The 11,619-nt window shown below is 52.2% G+C and overlaps 1 non-coding gene across 1 annotated transcript; it reads right to left on the bottom strand.

Annotated features, from left to right (window-relative positions):
* Positions 1-3,931: 3,931 nt before the first annotated feature.
* Positions 3,932-4,004, bottom strand: Trnae-uuc (transfer RNA glutamic acid (anticodon UUC)). Its single transcript has one exon. It is a non-coding gene; the product is annotated as a tRNA-Glu (tRNA).
* Positions 4,005-11,619: the final 7,615 nt, after the last annotated feature.

Raw genomic sequence — 11,619 nt, 5'->3', positions numbered from 1 at the left:
AAGAATGGGAATGTGCACTGGGATTTACGTGAACTCGGCGCAAGGCAGGTCTTTCCTACGTAGGCTTGAGAATCGTATGGGAACACCTGTACTATTTCTACATTAAGTGCAGGAGTGGGAGGTGGGTGCTTCCTGTTCACGAATAACAGCACGCTTGCCAATTGTGGATGCTAATCGTTCGCTTGTATCTGCCTAGACACATCTGCTGGCTGTGAATTATCCCACATGCATGCCGAGGTGCGCATGTAGGTTTGTTAAAAATTCTGGAGGCGCTGGGTATCGAATCCAGTACCTCTTGCATGCTAAGCGAGCTCTCTACCATCTGAGCTACGCTTCCCCCATGACGAATGGTGCTACATACAGCCATATCAACGCCACAGACCCTTGCACTCCCATTATTCCGCAGACAAACCCAACTCTCTATATATCAGTGAGGGTGTCTTTCAGGTTTCGTGCATTTTGAATCGAATCGTAGTTGGCCACAATGAAAGTGGCACGCATAACGACGAAAATAGAGTTCGGACACCGCTCTGAGTAAGACGAACGTGTTGTCCGCTCTCTACACTTCAATGAGGTTAAGCCGTGATACCTAAGACAGATCTGCACTCGATGACACCTCGATAACAGCCGGTCCCCACACATACATCTTGCTCTCCTTACGTCATATCAGTCATATCAGTCTGTGACGCTGCCTTTGCAACATCTTGCGTGCCTTTAGGTTCGCCGCGACCAACACTTACCATGCACTGACCACAAAACATGGAGGCACCAGAGCTTGAACCCGGGACCTCTCACATGAAAAGCGAACGCTCTACCACCTGAGCTACGCTCCCCTGCACGACTAAGCTGCGCTATTCTCCATTCTTTGCGACTCTGATGTGCACGGACACGATGGTTGGTTGGTTTGTAGCTGTGAAGGGACCAGAGTACAATGGCGCGGACACGTTCATATACACAAGAGTTCCAAGTACTTCCGATGCTCTGGTATTACGAATGCAAATTCTGTCTGTCTTTAACGTCTTAAATTGAAAGGGCGGTCACAAATTGCTCCGTTATCACTCCTTGTTGACAATCACACAGCACCTGAGGTAACAAGCACATCTCGAGCCCCATTGTGCACTCCATTGTTCATGCTAACTCAGTGCCTCGCGCTTTACTACTGTGTACCACTCTTGTCGTCCAACTGCAAAACACTGGGCCACAACAGGTTTCCGCGTCTCCATTGCACTGCGCACACTACGAAACGCTCCCCAAACTTGGCTCTCACCCATGCAGCCGACTTTTCCGACTTAACACAGACGCTCATGCAACTCTCACGCTAGTGACAGCCTTATTTATACTTCGACGTCGCGCCAAAGCGAATGAGCACATTTCGCCTACGGCTTAGGCCGCCCACCTAGTGTCGCTGCTCGGTGTCTGCAGGCAGCGAGGGGCTGCAAGCTTCCTGTGTCCGCACCAATGTCACCTGCGCTTGCTTGTCAGAGACAGACTATCGCAAAACATACAACTCACTCCATGTGTTGATTGCTACGGCATCTATTATCAGCAGTCACAACTAGCAACACCAGTAGCAGCCGACCGCACGCTAAGAATGGGAATGTGCACTGGGATTTACGTGAACTCGGCGCAAGCAGGTCTTTCCTACGTAGGCTTGAGAATCGTATTGGAACACCTGTACTGTTTCTACATTAAGTGCAGGAGTGTGAGGTGGGTGCTTCCTGTGCACGAATAACAGCACGCTTGCCAATTGTGGATGCTAATGGTTCGCTTGTATCTGCCTAGACACATCTGCTGGCTGTGAATTATCCCACATGCATGCCGAGGTGCGCATGTAGGTATGTTGAAAATTCTGGAGGCGCTAGGTATCGATCTCAGTACCTCTTGCATGCTAAGCGAGCTCTCTACCATCTGAGCTACGCTTCCCCCATGACGAATGGTGCTACATACAGCCATATCAACGCCACAGACCCTTGCACTCCCATTATTCCGCAGACAAACCCAACTCTCTATATATCAGTGAGGGTGTCTTTCAGGTTTCGTGCATTTTGAATCGAATCGTAGTTGGCCACAATGAAAGTGGCACGCATAACGACGAAAATAGAGTTCGGACACCGCTCTGAGTAAGACGAACGTGTTGTCCGCTCTCTACACTTCAATGAGGTTAAGCCGTGATACCTAAGACAGATCTGCACTCGATGACACCTCGATAACAGCCGGTCCCCACACATACATCTTGCTCTCGTTACGTCATATCAGTCATATCAGTCTGTGACGCTGCCTTTGCAACATCTTGCGTGCCTTTAGGTTCGCCGCGACCAACACTTACCATGCACTGACCACAAAACATGGAGGCACCAGAGCTTGAACCCGGGACCTCTCACATGAAAAGCGAACGCTCTACCACCTGAGCTACGATCCCATGCACGACTAAGCTGCCCTATTCTCCATTCTTTGCGACTCTGATGTGCACGGACACGATGGTTTGTTGGTTTGTAGCGGTGAAGGGACCAGAGTACAATGGCGCGGACACGTTCATATACACAAGAGTTCCAAGTACTTCCGATGATCTGGTATTACGAATGCAAATTCTGTCTGTTTTTAACGTCTTAAATTGAAAGGGCGGTCACAAATTGCTCCGTTATCACTCCTTGTTGACAATCACACAGCACCTGAGGTAACAAGCACATCTCGAGCCCCATTGTGCACTCCATTGTTCATGCTAACTCAGTGCCTCGCGCTTTACTACTGTGTACCACTCTTGTCGTCCAACTGCAAAACACTGTGCCACAACAGGTTTCCACGTCTCCATTGCACTGCGCACACTACGAAACGCTCCCCAAACTTGGCACTCACCCATGCAGCTGACTTTTCCGACTTAACACAGACGCTCACGCAACGCTCACGCTAGTGACAGCCTTATTTTACTTCGACGTCGCGCCAAAGCGAATGAGCACATTTCGCCTACGGCTTAGGCCGCCCACCTAGTGTCGCTGCTCGGTGTCTGCAGTCAGCGAGGGGCTGCAAGCTTCCTGTGTCCGCACCTATGTCACCTGTGCTTGCTTGTCAGAGACAGACTATCGCAAAACATACAACTCAATCCATGAGTTGATTGCTACGGCATCTGTTATCAGCAGTCAAAACTAGCAACACCAGTAGCAGCCGACTGCACGCTAAGAATGGGATTGTGAAGTAGGATTTACGTGAACTCGGCGCAAGGCAGGTCTTTCCTACGTAGGCTTGAGAATCGTATGGGAACACCTGTACTGTTTCTACATTAAGTGCAGGAGTGGGAGGTGGGTGCTTCCTGCGCCCGAATAACAGCACGCTTGCCAATTGTGGATGCTAATCGTTTGCTTGTATCTACCTACACACATCTGCTGGCTGTGAATTATCCCACATGCATGCCGAGGTGCGCATGTAGGTATGTTGAAAATTCTGGAGGCGCTGGGTATCGATCTCAGTATCTCTTGCATGCTAAGCGAGCTCTCTACCATCTGAGCTACGCTTCCCCCATGACGAATGGTGCTACATACAGCCATATCAACGCCACAGACCCTTGCACTCCCATTATTCCGCAGACAAACCCAACTCTCTATATATCAGTGAGGGTGTCTTTCAGGTTTCGTGCATTTTGAATCGAATCGTAGTTGGCCACTATGAAAGTGGCAAACATAACGACGAAAATAGAGTTCGGACACCGCTCTGAGTAAGACGAACGTGTTGTCCACTCTCTACACTTCAATGAGGTTAAGCCGTTATACCTAAGACAGATCTGCACTCGATGACACCTTGATAACACCCGGTCCCCACACATACATCTTGCTCTCCTTACGTCATGTCAGTCATATCAGTCTGTGACGCTGCCTTTGCAACATCTTGCGTGCCTTTAGGTTCGCCGCGACCAACACTTACCATGCACTGACCACAAACAAGGAGGCACCAGAGCTTGAACCCGGGACCTCTCACATGAAAAGCGAACGCTCTACCAACTGAGCTACGCTCCCATGCACGACTAAGCTGCGCTATTCTCCATTCTTTGCGACTCTGATGTGCACGGACACGATGGTTGGTTGGTTTGTAGCGGTGAAGGGACCAGAGTACAATGGCGCGGACACGTTCATATACACAAGAGTTCCAAGTACTTCCGATGCTCTGGTATTACGAATGCAAATTCCGTCTGTTTTTAACGTCTTAAATAGAAAGGGCAGTAACAAATTGCTCCGTTTTCACTCCTTGTTGACAATCACACAGCACCTGAGGTAACAAGCACATCTCGAGCAGTATTGTGCACTCCATTGTTCATGCTAACTCAGTGCCTCGCGCTTTACTACTGTGTACAACTCTTGTCGTCCAACTGCAAAACACTGGGCCACAACAAGTTTCCGCGTCTCCATTGCACTGATCACACTACGAAACGCTCCAGAAACTTGGCACTCACGCATGCAGCCGCCTTTTCCGACCTCACACGACGCTCACGCAAGGCTCACGCTAGTGACAGCCTTATTTATACTTCGACGTCGCGCCAAAGCGAATGAGCACATTTCGCCTACGGCTTAGGCCGCCCACCTAGTGTCGCTGCTCGGTGTCTGCAGGCAGCGAGGGGCTGCAAGCTTCCTGTGTCCGCACCAATGTCACCTGTGCTTGCTTGTCAGAGACAGACTATCGCAAAACATACAACTCACTCCATGAGTTGATTGCTACGGCATCTGTTATCAGCAGTCACAACTAGCAACACCAGTAGCAGCCGACCTCACGCTAAGAATGGGAATGTGAAGTAGGAATTACGTGAACTCGGCGCAAGGCAGGTCTTTCCCACGTAGGCTTGAGAATCGTATGGGAACACCTGTTCTGTTTCTACATTAAGTGCAGGAGTGGGAGGAGGGTGCTTCCTGCGCCCGAATAACAGCACGCTTGCCAATTGTGGATGCTAATGGTTCGCTTGTATCTGCCTAGACACATCTGCTGGCTGTGAATTATCCCACATGCATGCCAAGGTGCGCATGTAGGTGTGTTGAAAATTCAGGAGGCGCTGGGTATCGATCTCAGTACCTCTTGCATGCTAAGCGAGCTCTCTACCATCTGAGCTACGCTTCCCTCATGAAGAATGGTGCTACATACAGCTATATCAACGCCACAGACCCTTGCACTACCATTATTCCGCAGACAAACACTACTCTCTATGTATCAGTGAGGGTGTATTTCAGGTTTCGTGCATTTTGTATCGAATCGTAGTTGGCCACAATGAAAGTGGCACGCATAACGACGAAAATAGAGTTCGGACACCGCTCTGAGTAAGACGAACGTGTTGTCCGCTCTCTACACTTCAATGAGGTTAAGCCGTGATACCTAAGACAGATCTGCACTCGATGACACCTCGATAACAGCCGGTCCCCACACATACATCTTGCTCTCCTTACGTCATATCAGTCATATCAGTCTGTGACGCTGCCTTTGCAACATCTTGCGTGCCTTTAGGTTCGCCGCGACCAACACTTACCATGCACTGACCACAAAACATGGAGGGACCAGAGCTTGAACCCGGGACCTCTCACATGAAAAGCGAACGCTCTACCAACTGAGCTACGCTCCCATGCACGACTAAGCTGCGCTATTCTCCATTCTTTGCGACTCTGATGTGCACGGACACGATGGTTGGTTGGTTTGTAGCGGTGAAGGGACTAGAGTACAAAGGCGCGGACACGTTCATATACACAAGAGTTCCAAGTACTTCCGATGCTCTGGTATTACGAATGCAAATTCCGTCTGTCTTTAACGTCTTAAATTGAAAGGGCAGTAACAAATTGCTCCGTTTTCACTCCTTGTTGACAATCACACAGCACCTGAGGTAACAAGCACATCTCGAGCCCCATTGTGCACTCCATTGTTCATGCTAACTCAGTGCCTCGCGCTTTACTACTGTGTACCACTCTTGTCGTCCAACTGCAAAACACTGGACCACAACAGGTTTCCGCGTCTCCATTGCACTGATCACACTACGAGACGCTCCCCAAACGTGGCACTCACCCATGCAGTTGACTTTTCCGACTTAACACGACGCTCACGCAACGCTCACGCTTTTTTGATGTAAAAGAATTAACAAGAAATATCTGCGGACACAGAAGACAAACGTAAGAGAGTGTTCACCACTACTAACTTACTTTACAATCGTGGAAAAAAAAAAGTTATTTCAGTTCTTACCGGAATTGCCGTTCTTTGAGTTCAACGTTTATTAATTTATTTTTCAAGAAGCCATTATAAATAGTTGCTTCTCACCGAATATGGTTTGTTTTTTAAGCATTTTCAGAGAGAAGAGGCAGTTTCGGAATGCCCTCTGACGTTTCTTTGTCAAGGAAGCCTATTTGCTTTAAGTGTGACAACAAAAAACAGCGATGAAGAAGGAAACAAACTGAACGTTACTTCTGTTTCTACCTACTGAAGACTTCATTCTTTTTTCACATTATCAATAAGCCCAAAGAAGGGGTACATTAGTTTCTCCAAGATAAAGGGATTAACCTTGTCTCATCAGTTTATAGTTATGTACTTGGCGTGAGAAGCCGTCGCCAAAAAAAAAAAAAAAAAAAAAAAAAAGGACAAGGCGTCGGACTTCGGATCTGAAGATTACAGGTTCTAATGCTGTCACGCTCGTGTTTTTCCAGTTCTAAAAAAAGAAAAAAAAAGTGGTAGAGCACTGGTGTAGTAAACCAAGGGTGGTAAGTTCCATCCTCAGAGGACGAAAGAAAAAAAAAAGAAAAAAAAAGATGGTAGAGAGCTCGCTTAGCATGCAAGAGGTACTGGGATCGATACCCAGCGCCTCCAGAAATTTTAACACACCTACGTGCGCACCTCGGCATTTATGTGGAGTAATTCACAACCAGCAGATTTTTTTTTCCTTTATTGTCATTTTATACCTACAAAGGTAGGCCGGCAGCGGCCTAATATGCCGCTCTTCGGCCACAAGAAACATACAAGAGATAAAAACAGGAAGACATAATCTCAAAACACAGACATGGAGGACAAAAATCAGAAGACAACAGAGAATAAAAAGAATTGAAGTCGTTCACCGACGCAGCACTGTTTCAGTTTTAAAAAAACGGGCAGCACAGCACGGAACAGAGAACACTAGCACAGGTGAACGGTGGAGCAGAAAACGAAGAAACACTCGAGGCACAGACGGGACGAAAGACACGGACACTGCGGAGATGGGCTTCGGCGCTTGCAGGGGCACTGTCCACACCGAAAAGCTGGGGGCCTGCCAAGGGAAAAAACAGGGGGAGGGAAGGAGGGAGGGGGAGATAGGATGCCAGGGAGGAGGAGGGGAGAAAACGAAAAGAGGGGGGTGGAAGCCCAGGGAGAGGGGGAGGGGAGGTAAGGATGGAAGGAGGGAGAGAGGGAGGGAGAGAAGGGAGAGAGGGTGCCCACAGGAAAATGAGAGGAGAGGGGAAGGCAAGGCTCAAAGTTGGTAGGAGGGGTAGATGGAGGGGAGGAGGGCATCATCCGGGAGGGGGAGTCGGCGGAAGCCACCTTGGGAGAGGGTGTGGAGAGTGTGAAGATGGAGAGCAGGTGGGATACAGGAGTACAGGCGCGGCACTGGGTTGGGGTGGGAGAGGATGGAAGAGATAAGCGGGTGGGGAGGAACAAGCTTGCGGGAGGTGTAGAGGATCCGTATCCGTTGGAGGAAGAGGAGGAGGTGTGGGAAGGGGATGAGGTCATAGAGGAGCCGCGTGGGGGAAGGGAGGCGGATGCGATAGGCGAGGCGGAGTGCATGCCGTTCAAGGATTTGAAGGGATTTGTAAAAGGTAGGCGGGGCAGAGATCCAGGCGGGATGGGCATAACAGAGGATAGGGCGGATGAGAGATTTATAGGTGTGGAGGACGGTGGAGGGTTCCAGACCCCATGTGCGGCCAGAAAGGAGCTTCAGGAGGTGGAGTCGGGAGCGTGCCTTGGCTTGGATTGTCCGGAGATGAGGGGTCCAGGAGAGGCGACGGTCAAGGGTGACGCCAAGGTACTTGAGGGTGGGTGTGAGGTTAATAGGACGGCCATAAATGGTAAGATAGAAATCAAGGAGACGAAAGGAAGGGATGGTTTTGCCTACGATGATTGCCTGGGTCTTGGAAGGATTGACCTTGAGCAACCACTGGTTACACCAAGAGGTGAACCGGTCAAGATGGGATTGGAGAAGGTGTTGGGAGCGTTGCAGGGTGGGGGCAAGGGCAAGGAAGGCGGTGTCATCGGCGTACTGGAGAAGGTGAAGGGGGGGTGCAGGTGGAGGCATGTCCGCCGTATAAAGAAGGTAAAGAAGAGGGGAAAGGACGGAACCTTGGGGCACACTGGCAGAGGGGTAGAAGGTGTAGGAATCAGTGTTGTGGATAGTGACATAGGAAGGCGGTGGGAAATGAAGGAGGCGATCAGACGGACGTAGTTAATAGGAAGAGCAAAGGTTTGGAGCTTGAAGAGGAGACCAGAATGCCACACACGGTCATAGGCGCGTTCAAGGTCAAGGGAGAGGAATATGGCGGAGCGACGGGAGTTGAGTTGTTCGGAGAGGAGGTGAGTGAGGCGAAGGAGAAGGTCATCGGCAGAGAAGGATGGTCGAAAGCCACATTGGGTGGAGGGAAGGAAGCGGTGCCGGTGGAGATGCTGGTGGAGACGGCGGGTTAGAATGGATTCCAGGACCTTGCTGAAGACCGAGGTAAGGCTTATAGGACGGTAGGAGGAGACAGCGGAAGGTGGTTTATCGGGTTTGAGGAACATCAGGATCCGGGAGGTTTTCCACAGGTCGGGGTAGAAGCCGGTGGACAAGACCACATTGTACAGCCTGGCCAGGGTGGAGAGGAAGGGGGCGGGAGCTTCACGGAGGTGATGGTAAGTAACACGGTCGTGACCAGGAGCAGTGTTGCGTTTGGTGCGGAGTATATCGATGATGTCTTGAGTAGTTATAGGGTTATTGAGTTCAGTGTGTGCAATGTTGTCCAAGTACTGGAAGCCAGGAGCTAGTGGAGGGATAGAGGTGTCAGTTCGATCGCGGACATCGGGGAAGAGGGAATAATCGAACTGGGGATCGTCAGGGACGGTAAAGACATCGGTGAGGTAGGAGGCAAAATGGTTGGCCTTACTAAGGTTGTCAGGAAAGGGATTGTCATTATGAAGGAGAGGATAGTAAGGGGGGGGGGGGGGGGGTTTGATCCAGTAAGGCGGCGGAAGGCTGACCAGTATTTGGACGAGTTAATAGGTAGGGTAGCATTAAGACGGGTGCATGTCTGTCGCCAGTCCCGGCGTTTCTTAGCCGCGAGCAAGTTCCGGATGTGTCTCTGGAGTTGCCGGTGGCGTTGTAGTGTGTCCCGGTCACGCGTGTGGAGGAAGGCACGGTAGAGACGACGGGATACTCGAAGGAGGAGGACGGCCTGTGGGGGTAAAGTGGGACGGTGCGGGTGGATGGCGACGGTAGGGATGTGGGCCTCCACGGCCTCAGACAAGGTCTGCTGGAGAAAGGATGCGGCATGGATTATGTCATGTGGGCGGTGGTAGGTGAGGGGGTGGCTATCGACTCGGGTAATAAGGGTATCCCGGTATGCATTCCAGTCGGCACGGGAGTAATCATGGACATACTTGGGGGGAGGGTCAAGGCGAGGATCGGGACGGGGGCGACGACCGTCTGATATGGTAAGAAGGACAGGGAGATGGTCACTGCCAATAGGGTCAAGGACGTCCACCGCTATGCGGCCAAGGAGGTTGGGGGAGGCTAGGACGACATCGGGTGTGGTATTGGATTCAGGGCGGGTGTGTTGGGGAAGAGGAAGGACATCTCCTTGGATGGTGGCGAGGAACCGATGCCACCGCCGTAACTGGGTGGCGGAGCGACTATGGATATTGAGATCTGCGGCAATCACGTAGGAGGAGAAGGTACGGTCGATGTGGGAAAGGAAGTCAAAAGGAATAGGGGCAGAGGGGCGGACATAGATGGTGGCGCAGGTAACGGTGAGGCCGGGGAAGAATAGACTAAGGATCAGGTGTTCCGTGGGGTTGGGAAGGAGGGGTTGGAGCCGAACAGGGATCTGGCGATGGTGACCAATGGCAACTCCGCCACGCGCTATCGGGAGGGGGTTGTCAGAGCGGTGAAGGAGGTAGGGCGAGGTATGGACAGTATGGTGGGGCTGGAGAAATGTTTCGTTTTAGGAGGAAGGCATCCACGCGGTGGGTGGTGAGGGTATGCATAAGGAAATTCTTGTTGACAGGAAGGGAACGGATGTTGTTAAACAGGATACTTTGCTGTCGCGCCATAGTGGGAATGTAGACGAGGGTGTCGAGACGGGAGAAGGTAAAATGTGCCTGGTTACGGGAGTAGGTGGCGTAAGTGTTGAGCTGGAAGACGGAACGGGCGGCAAGGGATATCTGCTGGAGGGTGTGGGGGCGCTGAAAGGGGTGGATGTTCTGAAGGACAACGGTTACAAAGCGGATGATGTCCTCAGCTGTGGGGGGGGGGACGGAGGGAATTGCCGGGAGGGGTGGGGGCATCCAAGGGGCGGACAGGGACAGTGAGTTCAGGAGCGGAGGGAGGGGGTCGGGCCTTGCACTTTTGGGAGTAGGTTGGGTGTTGGAGGTTACAGGTGTTACAGGAGGGGGGGGGGGACTGAAGGTTGGGGCACTGCCGGAGGAAGTGTGCTTCTTTGCAGTGCGGGCAGACGGGGGCCTCGCGGCACTCAGATGTAGGATGTGCATTATAGCGCAAGCACCTCTGGCAGCGGATGGACTGTGGAGGGGAGCAGGAGGGGTCGACCTTATAACGGCGGTTGAAAAGGAGGGCACCCTCCTTGAGGAGGAGGTCTATGGAGGGAGCATGCTCGGAGAACACACGCATGAGGCGAGTGGGGCCGGCTGGATTGTGAATCCGGCGGACAGCTCGAACCTCTAGATAGGGATGGGCCTTCAGCTCCGCCAACACCTCCTCCTCCGTGATCATCGGGCTAAGCCGAGTGATCACGGCAGTGAGGGTCGGTGGGCGACGGGGCGGCTGGGGTTGTCGGGATGAGGAGGGGGAGGGAGCAGGGGCAAAGGGAGGCATGGGGACCGAACCGGGTGAGGGGAATGCGGGAGAGGATGTCGGAGTGGAGGGTGGGGCTGGGGGATGTGATCAGGACGGAGTCCCGACGGGGGGTGAGAAGGGAGATCGGGGCTCCGGGGAAGTGCTGGCGGAGGAGAAGGGTAAGATTGCGGGCCTCCAGGAGAGAGGGATCAGGATGAGAAAGGAGGTACCTGTAGGAGGGGGAGGTAGAGGAGGGAGTAGATAGGGCAGGTGGGGTGGTATCCATGGCATCCTGGGGGGTTGGAGGGGGGAGAGTCTGCGACTTCTTGGGAGCAGAAGAGGCTGGGGTGCCGCTGGGACGTTTCACAGCGGGAGAGGGACGGGAAGAGGTGTGGGGGATGGGGACGACCGGGAGATGGCGGGAGATGGCAGGTCCCACCGGCGGTGCAGGCACTGGTGGTGGTGCTGGTGCTGGCGCTGGAGCTGGAGCTGGCGCCACAGAAGATGCAGTGGCAGTGGTTGGCACTGGCGATGGCGAGGGCGATGGTGATGGTGATGGTGATGACGATGATGATGGTGTGGCGTGGGTGGTGGCCCGA

Source organism: Schistocerca gregaria, chromosome 8, assembly GCF_023897955.1.
Source record: "Schistocerca gregaria isolate iqSchGreg1 chromosome 8, iqSchGreg1.2, whole genome shotgun sequence".
Lineage (NCBI taxonomy): Eukaryota > Metazoa > Arthropoda > Insecta > Orthoptera > Acrididae > Schistocerca > Schistocerca gregaria.
Note: the sequence above shows the minus strand (reverse complement) of the source record. Positions and strands in the feature narration are given on the sequence as shown.